Source organism: Schistocerca gregaria, chromosome 1 (genome assembly GCF_023897955.1).
Source record: "Schistocerca gregaria isolate iqSchGreg1 chromosome 1, iqSchGreg1.2, whole genome shotgun sequence".
Taxonomy (NCBI): domain Eukaryota; kingdom Metazoa; phylum Arthropoda; class Insecta; order Orthoptera; family Acrididae; genus Schistocerca; species Schistocerca gregaria.
Window position 1 is genome coordinate 682,460,734 of NC_064920.1, and position 21,994 is coordinate 682,482,727.

Here is a 21,994-nt window from a genome sequence, read left to right on the forward strand (position 1 = left end):
TCAGTTTGCAGCTTACATTTGAAAGCTACATTTTTTCCTGACTAAAAACTCAAAGACTGTTGCTGCTTTGTTGTGTGTAATAATGTACAGGATGCCATGTACTGGAGTATAGAAAAATAGTAGAAACATATGGTAACATGCTAACATTCACCTAGAATTTTTATCAAAAGAGAACTGGTCACCAGAAATTTAAAGGTGAAGCAACAGGGAGTAAATAAGTGACAACAACTGTGAAATTTAATTTCATGATTTCTGAGAAATTCCAGTTCACTTATTTGCTTTCCTTTTTGCCATTTGGTTTTGTACAAGATCTGTAGCCACTACTTCCAAAGAACTGAGTGAGATGCAATGGTAAGGTTGCCAAACTCATATTTAGCTGAAGCATGGCTCAAATGCTTATCTGACCAACCATAATTTATTGTAGAAATGACATATGTAACACGTGAAGCTGCTGTATAGTTTATTTTTAATTGTCTGGCCGGTTTTGATGAGAGATCATTTTCTTGTACGGATTTGTACTGGAAAATGGTCTCTGGCTAAAACCAGTTGCATAATTTTTAAAAAAATTAAACAGCAGATTCACAGTCAATAAAAACTGCCCTAATTAGTTTTTCTGTTGTTTTCCAGAATACTTTCTAACAAGTAATTGGCTAATTTAATTGTCCTTCCTTGTTCATACACCAATGTTCTCTTTATAGTGATCTTGATGTCAATGGGATATTATATTCTCACCATTTTTCCTAATTGGTTGGTGAAGAATATATGCTGACTAAAAAGCGTTATCATTTTACTAACCCTCATGCCATTCGCTTACTTCCAACACCATAACTACCAAAATTTTCAAGTAATAAGCCTGTTTCATAATCACCTTTGCTGTTTTATACTTATCTTTCACTTTTATTCTTTTACAGAAATTATGTTTCTGAACATACTTAGATTAAGACAAGTTGTTATTTGACATTTGTCACATGGCAGTAAAACTTTGCCATATTTTATGTCAGCCTTAATCTCACTTAAGGTTTTGGCTGTGAGCATGGGAAAAAAGCAGTTTTCACTCACTGCAGCCAGTAGGAATTCAGTGGGCTTCAGCAGAGCTTGATAATGGATTGTGTATATATGCCACTGAGGTTACTGACGCTTTCTTGTGCAACATTGGCAACAGCATATGATTAGTGTGTAACAGTGAGATCTTTGAGTGGAAGAAACTAAGTGCCACAGCATGAAGTACCAATTATTGTGTAATTTTAATCAGACTAGTAAGTTCCCCTCAGACTTTATTCCATACTGACATAAAACGTAACTCCACCTATTTCTTTTGGTATAGTTACACATGAAAATGTTGTGATAAGCTATTCAGTCAGTAACGCAAATCCATTTTCAGTGATGGTGTATACCTGTGATCTGCAAAATAAATAATCATAGTATTTGCAATGCAAAGTAATAAATATCCACAACTCAGCAAGTACATGTTCCATAGCAAGCATTTGTGAGATTCTCATGAGGCACATATGACAAACTAATATCTCTCCATTTGATATCCACTCCTAGATAAAGGCATCTTCCAGACTGAGTCATGCATTGTGGTCTCAGCTATGTGCTTCCATATCCTCCATCCATTTTTTCTGATGCCATGTACTCACATTCCATTAGGGTGTCTTTACTTACCTCTTAGAATCTAGCCGTGAACTTCATTAGTCCATCCACTGCCCATTTGCCTTACTATATATCTTTTTTGCACTTCACCATTTCGTTGCTATTACAGCCACAATTACATATCCTACTTCAGCCCGTTCCCTGATGAGTTTGTTTGATTTTTCTCTCTTTCCACGTAATTTTCAACATGAATCCTTCCACTGTTAACAAACTGTAATATTTTCCTCCATTTTTTTCATGAAAAGTATATTTTTCATTACTGTAAGTCAAAACTGGTATTGAACATTACTTGTAAACTTATCATTTCAGACATATCAGAAGGCTAGTTTTTAAAACTTTAGTTAATGTTGCAACAGCACCCCAGGCCATTTTTACTGTTTTGCTGTCCATCTAATTACCTGCAGCTGCCCCCAAATACAAAATTCATCAAATATTTCTACAAATTCATTGTTAATTTGTACAATTTTCTGTTTGACATATTGATTATTGGTTTAAAGTATTCTCAGGTCTATTTTTGAACTTGCTCTATTAACTTTTTCGATTTGCTACTGAAGTTTGTGTACACTGAAGTAAATTGTAGAATGTCATCAGCAAACACAGATGATTTAGGTAAGTTCCATTAACACATAACCCTCCATTTTTCTCAATTTGAAGACCTGAAATTTTTACTTACTTTTGGTAATATGGAATTGCCTTGCTTGACTCCTCTTCAGATCTGAAATTCCCACTCTCCTGAGAAAGTCTAAGGGACTCAGTAGTATTGATATGACATGTATAGTCTTCATTTTATTAAAACAAGTTGCTACAAATGGTGACTTAACAAATAACTGAATTGGAGACACCTTATAAGCAATAACATAAACCTTACAAACTTAAGTCTCATCTACTTTTTATTTGTGCTACTGTTGCTGTTGCAGTGGTGGTCTTCAGTCCAAAGACTGGTCTGAGGCAGCTACTATATTGTGTGCAAGCCTCTTCATCTCAAACTAACTACTGCAACTTACATTCTTCTAAATCTGCTTGTTGTATTCATCTCTTGGTCGCCCTGTACGATCTATACTCCCCATGCTTCCCTCCAGTATTAAATTAGTGATACCTTGATATCTCAGGATGTGTCCTACCAACTGATCCACTCTCCTCATTAGGTCGTACCACAAATTTCTTTCCTCCCCAATTCTGTTCAGTACCTCCTCATTAGTTACGCGAACTACCCATCTGATTTTCAGCATTCTTTTGTAACACCAATTTTGAAAGCTTCTATTCTCTTCTTGTCTAAACTGTTTATCATCCTTGTTTCACTTCCATACATGGCTACACTCCATACAAATATTTTCAAAAAATACTTCCTAACACTTAAATCTGTCATCATCATCATCATCATCATCATCATCATCATCATCAGTTATCTGCTATATTAGCAGGTCCTTTGCCTCTCCATTTTCTGCGATCCATTCCTTCCTTCTTAAGGCTGCTGTATGTTGTACTGTCCATCATGTCATCCAGTATCTGGAATCTCTTCCTTCCTCGCTTCCTTTTCCTTTCTACATAACCTTTTAAAACTGTTTTTATCAGTCCGTCATTCTTTCTTAATATATGCCCAATCCAATTTCTTTTTCTTCTCTTTATTACATCTAGTAACTGTCTTTTCTCTCCCACTCTTCTCAGTACCTCTTCATTTTTTACTTTGTCCATCCAACTTATTCTTTCCATCCTCCGCCATGTCCAGATCTCAAAGGCCTCCAGCCTTTCTTTGTCTTTTTTCCTCATAGTCCATGTTTCAGTGCCATATAGAAAACACTCCGTACACGACATTTTATGAGTCTCTTTCTGAATTCTCTGTCCAGACCACTGCAGAAAATTCTCCTTTTCTTATAAAACGCCTCTTTCATCATTGCTATCTTTGTTTTAATTTCTGTGGTGCACTTCCAGTCGGTTTCTATCCTGCTTCAAAGATACTTAAAATTTTGCACCTCCATTCAGCATAATTTTTGTTTCCTTACTTCCTCCTAGTGCCAGTACTTTTGTTTTAGTTGTGTTAATTTTCATTCCATATTATTTTCTGTTAGTTGCAATGGTGTCCACCAAATCCTGTAATTCTTTTTCCCCTGTTTCTAGAAGGACCATGTCATCAGCAAACCTCAAACACCCTACTCTTCTTCCTCCAATTTCTACTCCTTTGTCATCTAATTAGCATTGGTCAATTATATTTTCCAAGTAGAGGTTGAAAAGAGTAAATCTGTACTCGGTGTTAACAAACTTATCTCCTTCATCAATGCTTTTCTTGCCATTGCCAGTCTACATTTTATATCCTCTCTACTTCGACCATCATCAGTTCTTTTGCTGACCAAATAGCAAAACTCCTTTACTACTTTAAGTGTTTCATTTCCTAATCTGATTCCTCAGCATCACCTTCACCTGATTTAATTCAACTACATTCCAGTATCTTCAGTTTGCTTTTATTGATGTTCATCCTATATACCCTTTTCAAAACACTGTTCATTCCGTTCAACTGCTCTTCCAAGTCCTTGCTGTCTCTGACATAATTACAATGTCCTCGACAGACCTCAAAGTGTTCGTTCCTTATTCCTGAACTTCAATTCCTATTCCAAATTTTTCAGTTGTTTCCTTTACCGCTTGCTCAATGTAGAGATTGAATAATACTGGAATAGGCTACAACCTTGTCTCACTCCCTACTCGATCACTGCTTCTCATTCATACCCCTCAACTCTTATGACTGCTATCTGGTTTCTTTACAAGTTGTAAATAGCCTTTCGCTTCCTGTATTTTACTTTTGATACATTCAGAATTTCGAAGAGATTATTCCAGTCAACATTGTCCAAAGCGTTCACGAAGTCTACAAATACCATAAACATCGGTTTGCCTTTCCTTAACCTATCTTCCAAAGAATTCATAGGGTTGGTATCCCTCGTGTGTACCTACATTTCTGCAGTATCAAAACATATCTTCCCCAAGTTCAGAATACAACAGTTTTTCCATTCATATTCTGTACAGAATTTATGTTAGATTTTTGCAACCATGACTTATTAAACTGATAATTCTATAATTTTCACACCTGTCAGCACCCAATTTGTTTGGAATTGGCGTTATTATATTTTTCTTGAAGTCTGAGGTTATTTTGTTCATCTTGTACATCTTCTCACCAGATGGAAGAGTTTTGTCACAGCTGCCTCCCCTGAGATTATAAATAGTTCTAACAGAACATTGTCTACTCCTGGGGCCTTGTTCTGACTTGGGTCTTTCGGTGCTCTGTCATATTCTTCATGCAGTATCATATCTCCCCTCTCATCTTCATATACATCCTCTTCCATTTCCTTAATATTGCCCTCAATTGTGTCTCCCTTGCAAAGACCCTCTATATACTCCTACATCTACATCTACATGACTACTCTGCAATTCACATTTAAGTGCTTGGCAGAGGGTTCATCGAACCACAATCATACTATCTCTCTACTATTCCACTCCCGAACAGCGAGCGGGAAAAACGAACACCTAAACCTTTCTGTTCGAGCTCTGATTTCTCGTATTTTATTTTGATGATTATTCCTACCTATGTAGGTTGGGCCCAACAAAATATTTTCGCATTCGGAAGAGAAAGTTGGTGACTGAAATTTCGTAAAAAGGTCTCGCCGCGACGAAAAACGTCTATGCTGTAATGACTTCCATCCCAACTCGTGTATAATATCTGCCACACTCTCTCCCCTATAACATGATAATCCAAAACGAGCTGCCCTTTTTTTGCACCCTTTCGATGTCCTCCGTCAATCCCTGGTTTCTGCTTTCCCTTCTTTGCTATAGGACTGGTTTTCCATCTGAGCTCTTGATATTCATACAGCTGGTTCTCTTTTCTCCAAAGGTCTCTTTAATTTTCCTGCGTATGTCTTTCCCCTAGTGGTGTATGCTTCTTCATCCTTATTTGCCCTTAGTCATTCCTGCTAGCCATTTTACACTCCCTGTCAGTCTCATTTTTTAGATATTTGTATTTTCTTTTGCTTGCTTCATTTAGGGCTTTTTATATTTCCTTCTTTCATCAATTAAATTCAATATCTCTCTTGTTACCCAAGGTCTTTTACTAGCTCTCATCTTTTTACTGCTTGATCCTCTGCTACCTTCACTATTTCCTCTCTCAAAGCTACCCATTCTTCTTCTGTTGTACTCTTTTCCCCTATTGTTGTCAATTATTCCTTAATGCTCCCTCTGTAACTCTCAACATCATCTGGTTCTTTAAATTTATCCAAGTTCCGTCTCCTTAAATTGCTACCCTTTTTGCAGTTTCTTCAGTTTTAATCTACAGTTCATAAGCAATAAACCGTGGTCAGAGTCCACATCTGCCTCTGAAAATGTCTTGCAGTTTAAAACCTGGTTCCAAAATATCTGCCTTACAATTATAGAATCAATCTGAAATTTTCCAGTATCTCCAAGCCTCTTCCATGTATACAACCTTCTTTCGTGATTCTTAAACCAAATGTCAACTATGATCTCATCATATATTTCTTCAATCGCTTCATCATCTGCGGATCTAGTTGGCATATGAACTTGTGCTACTGTGCTGGGTGTGGGCTTCATGTCCATTTTGGCCACAGTAATGCATTGACTATACTGTTCATCTTACCCATGTTCCTATTTTTTTTATTCATTATTAAACCTACTCCTGCATTACTCATATTTGATTTTCTATTTGTAACCCTGTATTCACCTGACCATAAGTCCTGTTCCTCCTGACAACGAACTTTACTAACTCCCTCTATATCTAGTTATAACCTATTGGTTTGCCTTTTCAAATTCTCTGCCTGATTAAGGGATCTGACATTCCTGCTCCGATCCATAGAACGCCAGTTTTGTTTCTCCTGATAACGGCTATCCACCCGAGTACACTTTGCCTGGAGATCCAAATGGGGGACTGTTTTATCTCCAGAATATTTTACCCAAGGGGATTCCATATCATTTAACGATACAGTAGAGCTGCACACCCTTGGGAAAAATTATAGCTGTAGTTTCCCCTTGCTTTCACCAGCCGTTCGCAGTACCAGCACAGCAAGGCTGTTTTGTTTGATGTTGCAAGGCCAGATAAGTCAATCACCCAAACTGTTGCCCCTGCAACTACTGAAAAGGCTGCTACACATCTTCAAGAACCACACATCTGTCTGGCCTCTCAACGGATACCCCTGCATTGTGGTTGCACATATGATACAGCTATCTGTATCACTGAGGCATGCAAACCTCCCCACCAACAGCAAGGTTCATAGTTCATGGCAATAAATTATAGAACTTCAGAATCTGAAGATAGGCTGTGGAACAGGAAGAGTTGTTAAATAACATAAAATTGAATATCATACACTCCTGGAAATGGAAAAAAGAACACATTGACACCGGTGTGTCAGACCCACCATACTTGCTCCGGACACTGCGAGAGGGCTGTACAAGCAATGATCACACGCATGGCACAGCGGACACACCAGGAACCGCAGTGTTGGCCGTCGAATGGCGCTAGCTGCGCAGCATTTGTGCACCGCCGCCGTCAGTGCCAGCCAGTTTGCCGTGGCATACGGAGCTCCATCGCAGTCGTTAACACTGGTAGCATGCCGCGACAGCGTGGACGTGAACCGTATGTGCAGTTGACGGACTTTGAGCGAGGGCGTATAGTGGGCATGCGGGAGGCCGGGTGGACCGGACTGCAGCGACGCACGGATGCACGCCAAGACCGTAGGATCCTATGCAGTGCCGTAGGGGACCGCACCGCCACGCCACTTCCCTGCAAATTAGGGACACTGTTGCTCCTGGGGTATCGGCGAGGAACATTCGCAACCGTCTCCATGAAGCTGGGCTACGGTCCTGCACACCGTTAGGCCGTCTTCCGCTCACGCCCTAACATCGTGCAGCCTGCCTCCAGTGGTGTTGCGACAGGCGTGAATGGAGGGATGAATGGAGACGTGTCGTCTTCAGCGATGAGAGTCACTTCTGCCTTGGTGTCAATGATGGTCGTATGTGTGTTTGGCGCCGTGCAGGTGAGCGCCACAATCAGGACTGCATACAACCGAGGCACACAGGGGCAACACCCGGCATCATGGTGTGGGGAGCGATCTCCTACACTGGCCGTACACCTCTGGTGATCGTCGAGGGGACACTGAATAGTGCACGGTACATCCAAACCGTCATCGAACCCATCGTTCTACCATTCCTAGACCGGCAAGGGAACTTGCTGTTCCAACAGGACAATGCACGTCCGCATGTATCCCGTGCCACCCAACGTGCTCTAGAAGGTGTAAGTCAACTATCCTGGCCAGCAAGATCTCCGGACCTGTCCCCCATTGAGCATGTTTGGGACTGGATGAAGCGTCGTGTCCCGCGGTCTGCACGTCCAGCACGAACGCTGGTCCAACTGAGGCGCCAGGTGGAAATGGCATGGCAAGCCGTTCCACAGGACTACATCCAGCATCTCTATGATCGTCTCCATGGGAGAATAGCAGCCTGCATTGCTGCGAAAGGTGGATATACACTGTACTAGTGCCGACATTGTGCATGCTCTGTTGCCTGTGTCTATGTGCCTGTGGTTCTGTCAGTGTGATCATGTGATGTTTCTGACCCCAGGAATGTGTCAATAAAGTTTCCCCTTCCTGGGACAATGAATTCACGGTGTTCTTATTTCAATTTCCAGGAGTGTAGGTTTATATGAAATGAAGCAAAAAAATGGAAACCACATTTAGTTAAAATCAGAGCATTATGATATATTACAGAGGAATAGAGCAGGGGGGAAATTCAGGTGTAGGAAGATAGCGAAGGAATCTCTAACAAAATGGTAAGATTTGTAGTAAATAAGGAGGTTAAAATAAAGGAGAAATTGCATTATTTATGCCAAACACTGATGTCAGTTGAAGCCTGCCCGCCACCTTGGCTTAGTGTCAGTGTGCTGAATTGACAGTCAGGTCTGAGTATGCACTTTGAAACAACTACCATTGTGGATGAGTGTTCGTCATCAGACAGTTGAAACCTTAATGCTAATTCTCACTCGTTGAACATGGTGTACTTTGCGGCAAAATAACCAAACGATTTACTCCTGCTTTAATTAGGTCGAAGAGCAACACTGCAATACTAACATTTTATAATGAATCACCAATGTGACGGAGGAAGGCTTCGCTTTTTCATTGTAAGGGTGTCTCCCTACATTCTAACCTCCTTGGTTGTAAAATTAAAGAAAAAAATATTCTGTGGTAAATGCCCAAGCCTATACAGTGACTTCTTCACACTCTAATTTTGAGGTAGATAAACTGCTTCAAATCCCACTACTATGCAGTAATTGGGGGTTTTAATATGAAAATAAGACAAAACATAAAGAATAATTGTTCAGTATGAAGCTGCAGATTGTAAACCAGAAATGTCAGAAGTTATATACTAGCAGAATTAGCAGAGAACAAGAAGTTTATGCATAACACGTTCTGCTATAAGAAAACGAATAAGAAATGGGCTTGTCAAGGACCACATGGGACAAAAAGGAATTTTACTACATTTTATCAAACAAAGGGTGTGACCATTCTACACCATTTTAGAACTTCTAAGTGATCATGCAGAATAAAAATAGATACCAAAATGGAAACAAACATGTACATTAGGCAAGAAGTCAAGACTGGAGATCATTAGAACTCATTTCTGAACAGGGATGATTACTGGATTTCATGAAGCAACAGGTGTAGTGTCTTGGAAAATAAGTATTATATAGACATAGATTAATGGGCAATTATTTAAGAAAGACTGTCAGAAATTAGCCTCCATTTTCCTGTAACGTGTTAAGTAGTGGGGGAACTGAACATTCACTGCAGTGATTAGTGCAGTAGGTCAATCTACTTTTAGTGTTTGAATAGCGAGAAAGTCGCTTTGTGTCTTATTTGTATACAGTAGTCATTCAAAATGAACACTGCAATCAGAAGTCTGATAAATGTGAATTCTGTTCTGAAATTTCATTTTTAGTGGTAAAGAGTCTCAAAGATGTTGTCATTCATCGTGAATCTTCTTCCATAGACAGACTGAATATGATAAGCGAATATACAGGGTGTTTCAAAAATGACCGGTATATTTGAAACGGCAATACAAACTAAACGAGCAGCGATAGAAATACACCGTTTGTTGCAATATGCTTGGGACAACAGTACATTTTCAGGCAGACAAACTTTCGAAATTACAGTAGTTATAATTGTCAACAGCAGATGGCACTGCGGTCTGGGAAACTCTATAGTACGATATTTTCCAGATATCCACCATGCGTAGCAATAATATGGCGTAGTCTCTGAATGAAATTACCCGAATCCTTTGACGTGTCTGGTGGAATGGCTTCACATGCAAATGAGATGTACTGCTTCAGCTGTTCAATTGTTTCTGGATTCTGGCAGTACACCTGGTCTTTCAAGTGTCCCCACAGAAAGAAGTCACAGGGATTCATGTCTGGTGAATAGGGAGGCCAATCCATGCTGCCTCCTGCATTTTTCGGATAGCCCAAAGCAATCACACGATCATCGAAATATTCATTCAGGAAAATAAAGACGTCGGCCGTGCGATGTGGCCGGGCACCATCTTGCATAAACCACGAGGTGTTCGCAGTGTCGTCTAAGGCAGTTTGTACCGCCACAAATTCATGAAGAATGTCCAGATAGCGTGATGCAGTAATCGTTTCGGATCTGAAGAATGGGCCAATGATTCCTTTGGAAGAAATGGCGGCCCAGACCAGTACTTTTTGAGAATGCAGGAACGATGGGACTGCAACATGGGGCTTTTCGGTTCCCCATATGCGCCAGTTCTGTTTATTGACGAAGCCGTCCAGGTAAAAATAAGCTTCGTCAGTAAACCAAATGCTTCCCACATGCATATCGCCGTCATCAGTCTTGTGCACTATATCGTTAGCGAATGTCTCTCGTGCAGCAATGGTAGTGACGCTGAGGGGTTGCTGCGTTTGAATTTTGTATGGATAGAGGTGTAAACTCTGGCGCATGAGACGATACGTGGACGTTGGCATCATTTGGACCGCAGCTGCAACACGGCGAACGGAAACCCGAGGCCGCTGTTGGATCACCTGCTGCACTACCTGCGCGTTGCCCTCTATGGTTGCCGTACGCGGCCGCCCTACCTTTCCAGCATGTTCATCCATCACATTCCCAGTCCGTTGAAATTTTTCAAACAGATCCTTTATTGTATCGCTTTTTGGTCCTTTGGTGGAATTCCAACACCAGAAAAATCCTCTGTTCTAAGGAATAAACCATGTTGTCCACAGCACACTTGCACGTTGTGAACAGCACACGCTTACAGCAGGAAGACGACGTACAGAATGGCGCACCCACAGAATGCGTTGTCTTTTATATCTTTCACATCACTTGCAGCGCCATCTGTTGTTGAAAATTGTAACTACCGTAATTTCGAAAGTTCGTCCGCCTGAAAATGTACTGTTGTCCCAAGCATATTGCAACAAACGGTGTATTTCTATCGCTGCTCGTTTAGTTTTTATTGCCGTTTCAAATATACCAGTCATTTTTGAAACACCCTGTATTTTGTGTCTATGGTTTCATTATTTAATAGTCAAAGGATTATTGTTCAGAAACCTACTTAGGACATAAATATATAACAAGTAATTGCAATGAATGGACTCTGCCTTTTAGAGGGTGTCCACATCAAAACTGGTATTACATAGTAACCAAGTGGTTGTCATAGCAACATTTATTGGCAAGGTACAAAAGGCAGCTAAAACAAGAAAATATTTACATGTTCAGTGATGTAGATAAGAAGGCAGCAGTGTTGTATCTCATTGAATAGCTCTAATTATTTAGCAGTGAGCGGCAACACATAATGGAAGAGTTTTTTAGAATATTAGTTGACCAAGCATTGGATAGATCTACATCTACATCTATACTCAGCAAACCACCATGATGTGCTTGGCAGAGGTTATGTCCCATTGTACCAGTTATTAGGGTTTCTTCTTGTTCCAGAGGGAGACGAAGAGATGAATACACTAAGCAGATTCAGAAGGATGTAGGTTGCAGTAGGTACTGGGAGATGAAGATGCTTGCACAGGATAGAGTAGCATGGAGAGCTGCATCAAACCAGTCTCAGGACTGAAGACAACAACTCGTTCCAGTCACATATGGAGCATGGGAAGAATGATTGTTTGAATATCTCTCTCTCTCTCTCTCTCTCTCTCCTCTCTCTCTCTCTCTCTCTCTCTGTGTGTGTGTGTGTGTGTGTGTGTGTGTGTGTGTGTGTGTGTGTGTGTGTGTGGTAAATATTCTAAACATCAACCATCTCATCCCATGTTTGAGAGCAGCATTGACAGTGGGGCTGCATTATGGCTGGTGCAATGTATTGCAAGACAGTGAAAAATTAACTTTGATGTTATGAATTAGAACAGCTCATGATAATGGGAGGTGCTCACGATAGTATTAAGTATATGTAAAGAAACACCTGAAATTGTTCAACTTAAACAACGCTCCAGAGTCCAACTTAATGTATACCAGATTCTGTACAGAATTTGTGTCTAAGCTATCCCCCATTTTAATGGTCACATACCATAGATCCTTCAGACAAGAAACTGTGCCCTGTATTTGGAAGAAAGCCTAAGTCACATGTCCCTACGAGAAGGGTAAAAGAAGTGATCTACAAAAATACTGTGTTCTGGGCTGAAACACAGTGAGATACCTCAGACAGCCCACTTCAATGCCTACCAGCTTTAATTTCCAAAACATTGGTAATTCAAAACCAAATTCATGCTTTTTGTCACATGACGCTATGGAAGTCGTGTATAAAGGCAGTCATGTGGATGCAATATTTCTTGACTTCCAGAAAACATTTGACTCAGTAAGTCACCAATTCTTATTATAACTACATGGGTTATCAAGTAAAATTTGTGGCTGGATTGAGAATTTCTTAGTGGGGAGGATAGTGATTTAAATGTTCATAGATATAAAATTGTGCACTTCCCATTATGAAAAAATATTGTACAACTCCACAATCTGTGAGTCACATTTAGAATCAGTCAATTTGTACAAATACTCTGGTCTAACAATTTATGCAGATGAAATATAGTGATCACATAGCCACAGTCATAGGGAAAGTAGGTGACAGACTTCAGTTTATTGGTAAGATAATGTTAAAATGCAGTCCACTAACATAAGCAATATTCTACAATGGGTTGTAGGGTGTTAAGTGTTTGGAACTCATACCAAAAACAACTAACAGGGAATATTGATTTTATACAAGGAAGGACAGCATGAATTATTACATGTTCCTGTGACTCATGGGAGACTGATGAAATGTGATCATGGGAGACTGATGAAATGTGATGTTGGCCTTAGTTTCTGTTTTGTTTTGTTCAGATTCTTGTCATTTTTAACTGTTTCCATTACCCAATTTTATTGTAATTTTTCAGATCCTCTCAAGCACACTTCTGAATAGTTTTGTTTAACTCAGAATATCCATTTTATATTGGTTTTTACCTGAAAAATGTTTTAAGAAACAGCATGTTCTCCTTTTTGCAAATTCTACTGAAAAAGGCCTATTTCATCTTTGGTATCTGAGCCAAAGTTTCCTGTTGATGGAACATGCTTTCATTGCTGTCTTGCTTTTGCTTTAAAATCCCTCTTTACCATCTTGAAGTGGAATGCGTGTCATTCAGTGTGTATTATTTGTAGAAACCTTCTACGTCTTCAAAATGTGAGCACATTGTTGCAGGAACTTGAATGATTTCCATGGATTACTTGTTTGTAAAAAAGGGCTTGCTATTCTGTTTGAGATTCCATCAGTATCTGTTAATAATGTTTTCAATTTTCTTTTGAACAAAAGTCCACATCAGAACTTTTCCCCAGTTCTGTTCTTCACATAACTAAAGTGATTGATTTCAGTCAGTACATTACTCTTAATATGCTTTCAATCAGGTCATAATTCTGACGTCTTAGGAACTTGCACAGGCGTGTCAATCATCCGACACTGCTACTCTTTGTGCAGTAGGTTGCTGTGGCCCAAAGATTTCAGTGGGATATTCAAATAGTGCTAAACCTCAGGAATGGGTATACTCAAAGGAGAATCTCAGGATCTGAAACTGACATTACTTGTTCTTGTGTCAAACACTTCTCAGCAGAGCTCTCAGGCCACTAATTATTATTGTCTTGCAGTGGTTTATCCGGTTTTGTATAACTCTTATGTATTCGAGGTTAGACCAGAGGCTTGTAAACAGTGAATCACAAAGCTGTTGGCAATGCAGGCTAGTTAGCAGTCCACCCATACTTGTTATTCATAAAGCGATCTGTCAAGATGGTTGCCTTATGGATACGAACAGCTGTTTTTTGTGGATATCGGGTTTGTGGGTTGGTACCTAACATGTTCAGTCTCCTGAGTTGTAACTGAGATGTAATTAAGAGCTCTGCTTTCAATTCAAAGCAGAGGCAGCTTTTGCAACTGATCATTTGTTCACACATCTTTGTGTTGAATTAATTATGATCATGCTTCAGCCATCCAACTAAAACACTGCTGTGGAGTTTGATTGAAGTCAGGCTCCTTGACATATTGCTGTCAAAGCAAAGTAAATTTATTTTAATAACTGCCTTACGGCAGTTTTTTTTTTTTTTTTTTCTCAATGTGTTTCTCTATCCAGTCTTGTTTTTAAAAAGTGTGGTTGTTATACCTATTCACTGTAATAACATGTTTTACATTCACTTATCATTTGGTATCATGCTTGGATGCTTTTTTTTTTTTCACTCCCCAATGTTAGGTTGATTCAGAATCGCTAACCCGTCAATGAGATAAAAATCAGAAGATAAATGTCAGACTTATGGTCTGAAGGAACAGGATTAGTCTTCATATTTTAATGCAGTTTTGCAAGAATTTTAAAATCTAACTTCCCTTGGTCTTCATTGGTTTCTCAAATAATGTTGGAATTTGTCTTTCCTGTAGAGTAACAGTGGATTATAATAAATAATTTCTTGAGATTTGTGATAAGGAAGACAGTCCAAACTTTCATTTCATTTTATTCCCTTGTCTGGAATACTGAAAATTCATACACTGACATTGCAGTAGTTTTCAATAGTCTGATTTCTGAGAGTTATGACACTGTTTGCAGAAAGCTGTAATACTACTTCATATTTATCCATATAAAGTTTCCTGGAGTAGCAAGGTGTGGCTAGCAGTGTTGGAAAATTGCTTATTGTCATTAGGTTACTCAAAATAAACATGATAACTAAATATCAAGATGAAGTGGATAGATTGCTACTCCCCACATAGAGAAAATATTAGCAGCAGACAGGCACATTTAAACTCCATTAAATGTAGACAAAGACTACGTCTTTCCTGAGATGTAGAAAACACACATGCACACGCACGTGCGCAAAGCTTCATCTACCTTTAAATGAACTTGCCTGCCACTCAATGTGTTCCCTTATTTTCCGATGTTCAGTTATTGAATAAGATAGAAAATACATAGTGTTTGTACTCCACAATAGCATTTATTCTTTTAACTGAGTTTTCCATGAGTACTTGACAGAACATGACAGCAGTATGAAATAGAAAACACTCTCCTAAGATTTTGCATTTAAATCTTAGTTACTTGATCACGAACCTGCTTTTTGGCTCCCTTGTAAATTATCATGTGACAATTGTTCAGATAACTACACTCCATGGAAATTGAAATAAGAACACCGTGAATTCAAGGGGAAACTTTATTGACACATTCCTGGGGTCAGATACATCACATGATCACACTGACAGAACCACAGGCACATAGACACAGGCAACAGAGCATGCACAATGTCGGCACTAGTACAGTGTATATCCACCTTTCGCAGCAATGCAGGCTGCTATTCTCCCATGGAGACGATCGTAGAGATGCTGGATGTAGTCCTGTGGAACGGCTTGCCATGCCATTTCCACCTGGCGCCTCAGTTGGACCAGCGTTCGTGCTGGACGTGCAGACTGCGTGAGACGACGCTTCATCCAGTCCCAAACATGCTCAGTGGGGGACAGATCCGGAGATCTTGCTGGCCAGGGTAGTTGACTTACACCTTCTAGAGCACGTTGGGTGGCATGGGATACATGCGGACGTGCATTGCCCTGTTGGAACAGCAAGTTCCCTTGCCGGTCTAGGAATGGTAGAACGATGGGTTCGATGACGGTTTGGATGTACCGTGCACTATTCAGTGTCCCCTCGACGATCACCAGAGGTGTACGGCCAGTGTAGGAGATCGCCCCCCCACACCATGATGCCGGGTGTTGGCCCTGTGTGCCTCGGTCGTATGCAGTCCTGATTGTGGCGCTCACCTGCACGGCGCCAAACACGCATACGATCATCATTGGCACAAAGGCGGAAGCGACTCTCATCGCTGAAGACGACACGTCTCCATTCGTCCCTCCATTCACGCCTGTCGCGACACCACTGGAGGCGGGCTGCACGATGTTGTGGCGTGAGCGGAAGACGGCCTAACGGTGTGAGGGACCGTAGCCCAGCTTCATGGAGACGCTTGCGAATGGTCCTCGCCGATACCCCAGGAGCAACAGTGTCCCTAATTTGCTGGGAAGTGGCGGTGCGGTTCCCTACGGCACTGCGTAGGATCCTACGGTCTTGGCGTGCATCTGTGCGTCGCTGCGGTCCGGTCCCAGGTCGACGGGCATGTGCACCTTCCGCCGACCACTGGCGACAACATCGATGTACTGTGGAGACCTCACGCCCCACGTGTTGAGCAATTTTGCGGTACGTCCACCCGGCCTCCCGCATGCCCACTATACGCCCTCGCTCAAAGTCCGTCAACTGCACATACGGTTCACGTCCACGCTGTCGCGGCATGCTACCAGTGTTAAAGACTGCGATGGAGCTCTGTATGCCACGGCAAACTGGCTGACAATGATGGCGGCGGTGCACAAATGCTGCACAGCTAGCGCCATTCGACGGCCAACACCGCGGTTCCTGGTGTGTTCGCTGTACCGTGCGTGTGATCATTGCTTGTACAGCCCTCTCGCAGTGTCCGGAGCAAGTATGGTGGGTCTGACACACCGGTGTCAATGTGTTCTTTTTTCCATTTCCAGGAGTGTAGTTGTCATCTGCTGATAGCCTAAGAAGCCTTAAGCAGCTTCATGAGCAAAGAAATAATATTTTACAGATTATCCGAAAAGTGTTTCCTGACTAATATATTTGTCATTTTCGTATAAAGTGAGATAACCTACATAATTATTTTATTGCAAAGGAAGGTAATAGTGATACATTTTCTCTTAGATGAGTAGTGATTGAAAAATGTATTTTCATCACACTTAACTGCCTTGAGAGAGGCACCATTTTATATCCCCCCTCTCAATAGAACTACAGAGTTCTTTTGCTCCAGATTAGGAAGTCCACAAAGCTCACATTTAGCCATACTACCACATAGTTATAACAAGAAATTAGAGAGTAAAATGCATGTAAATTTGAGATTTTTTAAATTATTGTTTTAGTAGAGTGAAACTATGCATAACCATAAAATTTATAAAATTCTGTACAGAAAGATGGTCATGAAAGTAGCAGAATTGTGTGCTTCTATAATTGGGATCTGAATAATTTTAGTGGAACCACTATCTGTGATCTCTTGTGGAGCATACAAAAGTTCATCAGCACCATGTTCTTCACAGAACATTTGAACTGTCTGACTAGTATTAATTTGTAAACTCTCTCCCTTTCTTACAACAGCTGCATCTGTATTCTTCAGATCAGTGCCTGGTAGATAATTCTTCTCATTGTGTCACTTATTATTAGGGCTGTTTCCTATTCCATTTGCATATAAATCACTACTTCAGTGTCTCTTTGTGTGCTGTAATTAGTCTAATCTCATCTTCACGATCTACTGGATTGATGCATAGAGGGTTGTGTGTTCCTAGATTCCTCACTTAATGTGTGTTCTTGAAACTTTGGTAGTAGATTTTTGTGTGGGTTAGTTGATATATATCATCAAGCATCTGACAGTTCAAGGTTTTCATATTTATTCTGTGATACTCTACAGTGAGTCAAACAAACCTGTCACCGAAACTTTCTAGCAGATTAAAACTGTGTGCCCTACCGAGACTCGAACTCAGGACCTTTGCCTTTCGCGGGCAAGTGCTCTACCGTCTGAGCTACCGAAGCACGACTCACGCCCGGCCCTCACAGCTCTACTTCTGCCAGTATCTCGTCTCCTACCTCCTCCATATCAGCGCACACTCCGCTGCAGGGTGAAAATATCTCGTTCTGGAAACCTGTCACCATTGTTACCCTTCTTTGTACATTCAGAGTATCGTTTCTTTCTTTCTTCTTCCCGCCCCCCCCCCCCCTCCCTGCTAGATATGGTTCCACAAATTTGAGCAATATTCTACAATAAGACATATGAGAATTTTGTAAGCAGTCTTCTTTGTAGACTGATTGCATTTTCCCAGTATCCTACCAATGAACAGAAGCCTCCACCTGCTTCACTTCTGATTCAAGCCTAAGTGATCATTCCATTTTGTATGCATACAAGCTGTTGCATCCACACATTTATGTGAGTTGACTGGTTCTAGTTGTGACTCATTGATATTGCAGTCATAGTACAAGGTGTGTTTTTGTTTTGAGAAGTGCATAGTTTTACATTTCTAAATGTTTGAAGCAAGTTGATTTGAAATCTTATCACAATCCTACTGTATATTTGAACAGACAGTACTTCATTATAGATAACTGCATCATCTACAAAAAGTCTTAGATTACTATTAATATTGCCTGCTGGATCATCAATACACAAAATTAATTATAAGATTCTCAACGCATGCCGGAAGTTACTTTTATACCTGTCAATGACTGTCCATCTGAGACAACATGTTGCATCCTCCCTGCCGAGAAATCCTCAGTCTCATTACAAATTTCAAAATTTCGTTTGCTATCCCATATGATTGTAGTTTTGTTAGTAAGCATTGGTGTGGTGTCAACTCAGGTATGTTTCATAGGTCAAAAAATTCTGAATCTACCTGACTGCTTGATCTGTGGCTTTCAGGATGTCATTTGAGAACACACAAGTTGGTTTAGCATGACTGATGTTTTTAGAATCCTAGGTTGTTTCACGGAAGACGTCATGCTGTTTTAGATACGTCATTATGTTTGAGCTCAAGATATGTCTTAAAACTCTACACAGATGGACTCAAAGAATATCGAATGCTAGTTTTGTGGGCCACTTCTGCAACCCTTCCTATACACTGGTGTGACCCACACTTTCTTTCAACTATTGGGCAAAGTTTTTTGTTTGAAGGATCTGCGGTATACTATTGTCAAAAGAGTGACTAAGTGGGCCAAAATTCTGTGCAGAATCTGATAAGGATTCAATTGGACTCTTCAGTTTCAGCGATTTCAGCTCTTCCTCAACACTGCTTAAACTAATATCTATAATATGTATTTTTTGCAGTGAAGTGAGAGTTGAGGTGGTCGACGATCCATAATGGTGTATTTTGAGTTGTTGCATATTATATATTTGGATAAATGAAAAGCCGGCCACTGTGGCCAAGCGGTTCTAGGCGCTTCAGTCCAGAACCACGCAGCTGCTATGGTCGCAGGTTCAACTCCTGCCTCAGGCATGGTTGTGTGTGATGTCCTTGGGTTAGTTAGGTTTATGTAGTTCTAAGTCTAGGGAATGATGACCTCAGATGTTAAGTCCCATAGTGCTTAGAGCCATTTGAACCATTTGATAAATGAAAAAATAATCATAAATAAAATTTGACAAAACAATTTAGTGCTGTCTAGAAGTACTAATGGAGCTACTTGTTACCAGCACATGGTGAATTAAGAACCAGCAGATACCAGGATCAGACTCATACTTACTAAATTGAGGGTTAGCAGTTTTGTTCCAACTTCTATAAAACTGGGGCAGTACTCATGGATTTTACTTCGTAAAAGGACATTTGAAAAAGGACTTCAGCACTTTTCTCTCTCTCTCTCTCTCTCTCTCTCTCTCTCTCTCTCTCTCTCTCTCTCTCTCTCTCTCTGCCTCTCTCTCTCTCTCTCTGCCTCTTTCTCTCTTTCCTACCCTCATTTTCAGTTCCTGTGAGATCAACTAGCATCTGGACAGAAAGTGTGGTGTCACTGACAGCCCTTATGTATGATAAGACATGCAGGCTGGCCAGTTCACCAGCCCGGGTTGTTAATCTAGCCTCATAAATTCAAGTACCTTGCAATGGCTCTGTCTGTTCGTTCAGGCTGATCTCGGGAGCTGCTCTAAGGGATTTTGGTAAAGTTTTCACGAATAGAAAGACTGATTCATGAGGAGGGATTGTGTTTGTAATTTGTTATAAATATATCAAGCAGATTGATTGAACTATGGTGAATTTGTCTTCCACTGCTGTGAAAACAATTCCATTGCCGTCTAGCAGTGAATGACAGGACTTCTTGGAATTGTGGTATCTTGCATGGCCTGGCGATGCAGTCGGGTGGCTTTGTGTGGCAGAGGGGGTTTTGTACTGATGTTGAGTGATAGAGGGTCCTCTGTACCTGTGCTGCATGGCAGAGGAAAATTGCTTCATACCATTGTTTTGTTGAAGAGGATGCTTCATACCCATGTTGCATGGCAGAGGGTGCTTCTTGCCACTGTTGTATGGCAGATGGTGCTGTTTACCAGTGTTGTGCTGCAGAGTGTGCTTTGTAGCACTGTTTTGTTGCAGGGGCTGCATCACACCAATGTTGCATGTCAGATGGTGCATTAAAGTGACACTACATTGGGAGATGTTAGAAAATGTCACACAGAAAATATAGCTCACACTTGACTGGCACTGGAGTCTCACAGCTGTCAAGAGGCCATAGATCACACTGAATTCCATTGTGGTTGGATGGACCTCACTATCTGGTGCTACACCTGGTGGCCAGCAAGTGGCTGTAGATCATTCCAAACTGAAACTACAATGGGGTGGTTTTAACTGCACATTAGCTTGCAGCACCCATCATTGCTACAAAATATCACTATAATGCCAGTTACATATGGAACACATAACAGTTGTCTCCTGAGAACTTCCCTGGTATACACCACTTCAGTTGTTTAAGTTATCTGGAAATGATTATATTCAGTTACCTAATGTCGTTCTCAGAGTTTGAATCATAACTTTATGCAGTGGCACATAAACAAAATTACCACTATGGCAGGCATTTCCTCTGATCATAGATACTTATTACTACCTAGGCGAGGCCCCAATGGGTTGCTGACATCGTACTAAATATGAAGTTAGGCTGTAGTTAATCACCTTTATATTCAGTGTATTTATTTCCCCCAAACTGATAAACATAATCTAAGCATGATGCAATTGTTAAAGGAATGGAATCACATCCAGAAGTAGCCACTGAGTGCAAGCCATTGCCTGGCCGTTTTGATTTATATTTTCTGTGGTATCCATAAATCACATTAAATTTTAATCTTCCTTCCAATTTCACAGTTAAAGGCATAAAACCCAAAATGGGTGTATGAATATCTATGAAGATGGAGTTGATCAAAAATAATTACCAGCAGCTGGACAGAAACATCTGGAGCTAGACTGAAAAACTGTGTAGGTGCTGGAAGGTTATTGTAAAACCCTCTATTAAGAAAGAATAAGAAACAGCAATAAAAGAAAAACCGTTGATGTGTATGTTATTTCAGACTCCCTGTTGGTGCCTTGACTCCTAATTCAGGCATTGGAATGACGTTTCCCCCCTCTAACACTTGCTTGGTTTATCCTTTCTTTATTTTCCCTAACAAAGGACTCACCTATAAGCTAATTTTTGTGTCTTGTCAGCTTAGCTTCAGTTGTTCCTGCTCTGATAACTGTTAACTAGATAATTCTCTTCTGCCTAACATAGTGTTAATATTCATTTTACACTTTGTTTTTATTGAATAGAGAAAATAACTATTTTATCAGATGGCAGCTAATGTGTGAAAAGAATAAAGCTAACAGGAAAACAAACATTGGAAATCTCTGGGGTATTTTATTATCTGTAAACTGTTAGAAAATAGGATATTTCACACATTCAGTAGATAAGTCATCACACTATTTGAATAAGAAAGATTTGACAAGAGAGGACAATAGAACGAAAAAGAAATGAAATACTGACAACATATGGGACCTGTGGTCTGGAGGAGTTAGTTGATAAGTTACAGATAATAGAAGGCCAGACAGGCAATAGAAGTATAAATAATACACAGATGGACTAGCAGCACAGAACGGGGAAAGAAGCAGCAAATGGAAGAGGAGGAGACAGAAGTAAGTTAAAATAGTCACAGTTCTTAAGAAGTGGAAAAAAAGAATCTAATGTATGGTACACTTTAAAGATTTCATGCCACATTTCTTTACCTTGTTGAACTCCATATCTTTCTTCTGT

The 21,994-nt window shown here is 40.4% G+C and overlaps 1 protein-coding gene and 1 long non-coding RNA gene across 8 annotated transcripts in view; one reads left to right on the forward strand and one right to left on the reverse strand.

Moving 5' to 3' along the window:
- LOC126363410 (USP6 N-terminal-like protein) overlaps nt 1-21,994 on the forward strand; it is a 273,601-nt gene that overhangs the window by 116,262 nt on the left and 135,345 nt on the right. The gene's annotated exons all lie outside the window — the stretch shown is intronic.
- LOC126363523 (uncharacterized) overlaps nt 1-21,994 on the reverse strand; it is a 155,407-nt gene that overhangs the window by 59,466 nt on the left and 73,947 nt on the right. The window lies entirely within an intron of this gene.